The sequence below is a fragment of the Esox lucius genome, chromosome 22 (genome assembly GCF_011004845.1).
Source record: "Esox lucius isolate fEsoLuc1 chromosome 22, fEsoLuc1.pri, whole genome shotgun sequence".
Lineage (NCBI taxonomy): Eukaryota > Metazoa > Chordata > Actinopteri > Esociformes > Esocidae > Esox > Esox lucius.
The window spans coordinates 25,228,609-25,230,462 of NC_047590.1; positions in this window are offsets into that span (position 1 = coordinate 25,228,609).

Below are 1,854 nucleotides of genomic sequence, written 5' to 3' on the forward strand. Positions count from 1 at the left end.
TCCATATTTAAGTTTATTATATTACTATTACTATTACTATTACTCACCTACTTGGGTGAATGGGGGATACATCAGTCAAATTATCATATTATGATTTCGTTTCTCAAACACGACCAAGGCCATGTATAACGTGAGCTAATATAGTCTGAACAGATTTGAAAGAAAACAAATAATAATTATGAAAAGTAGACCTATTGATGAAAAGAATCTCCTTTCTGTTTTAAAGGGTCATGTTATGGCCCATTTGAATGTCTGCAGTATCATATAGAGTTACAGATTTGAATGGTGATATTTTTTTACTTGGGGATATAAACATTGACTGGTTTGCGAATCAATGTACAATACATAGTTTCATACATTGTTTCATTGATCGCTGCTTGTAATCTTTCCCAGATGATCTCTCAACCATCCATTGTCTTTACTAACAGTGCGGGACATATTTCATCACGTGTATACACCATATTTATACAAATATTTCTGAATGCTGCACTAAACCAGTATTTCTGTGTTTTAGTGACCATAATATCATAGCAGTTACCAGAAACAGTAAAAAGATTTATGGAGATTGTTGATATTCATGCCCCTATGAGGAAGTGTATTGTAAAAGGGAGAAAAGCCCCATGGCTGAATGAGAGTATAAAGAGCCTCTTGAAGGAAAAAGACAAAGCCAAATCTATATTAGTAAAGACTGGATAAGGTAACTAAACGGAATAGATCAATGAAAAAATAATATTACATGAAGAGAATGAATGCTGTAAAGCAAGATGGTAAAGAGCTCTGGAAAACCAATAGTGAAATAATGGGGAGGCGGACATCTGGAATCAGAAGGAAAGTTTATGACCAAACCATCAGATATATACCAAACCATTTTAATGATTTCTATATGAGTCAGAATGCGGACAATATCGATTCTAATTTCGTAAAGCTCATAAAAAACGATGTGATGTTAGATAAGAGTTGCATTTTCCAGTATATTAGTGTAGAGGTGCCGGAAGTAAGAAAGTTGCTGAATGCATAATGAAAGGGGTATGTATTTTTCCCACTGTATAGTAAAAAGGTAAAATTATTCCATTTTCCTAAAGATGGTAGTCTAGCACTTTCAGGGACGAACAGTAGAACTATTATTATTCTCCCAGTTCTTGGTAAAATGATGGAGAGAATAGTTCACTTACAAGTAAAGGAATACTTTTAATCTAATGGTTTGAAGATATCCAACATGCTTATAGTCATAACGATTCAACTTGTTCTGCCCTTGCAGTAACGACAGATGACTGGCTCAAGGAAATTGATGATTTAAAGTTTACTGGTGCTGTATAAACTCGATATTAGTGCAACATTTGATGTCATGGATCACATCTACTCATAGGTAAATTAAAATGCTATGGATTTAATCCAACTGCCATCAAATTTATTAAGAGTTATCGCACATTTAGGAAGCAAAGGGTTTATTACACTGGCAGCTGGTCTCAATCTAAGGCGAAGGAGAAGTCTCTCCTGGCTGCTCATAGACTGTATGTTTAAAGATTCAAAACAGACAGATCATTTTCATGACTTTTATTTAAATAATCATAATAGGTGTATAGAGCAGGGTGAAGAGGGGGTGCAGTTTCAGGCTCAGTTCCTGCCAGGGAAGGTGTTGTCCCCTGACCGTGCCCTGGGCATTCTGTAGCATCCTGCAATCAAGACAAAGACACATGTCACACACACACACACACTAAGATCTATATATTCCAATACCTTCACCGGTGAAATGGGTTATGGTTAAGGGTTTAGCTATTTACTTAGGGTTAGGGAATAGGGATGAGTTAGGGAATAAAAAAACTTAGGGTTAGGGAAAGGAAGGAAAGAGTTAGG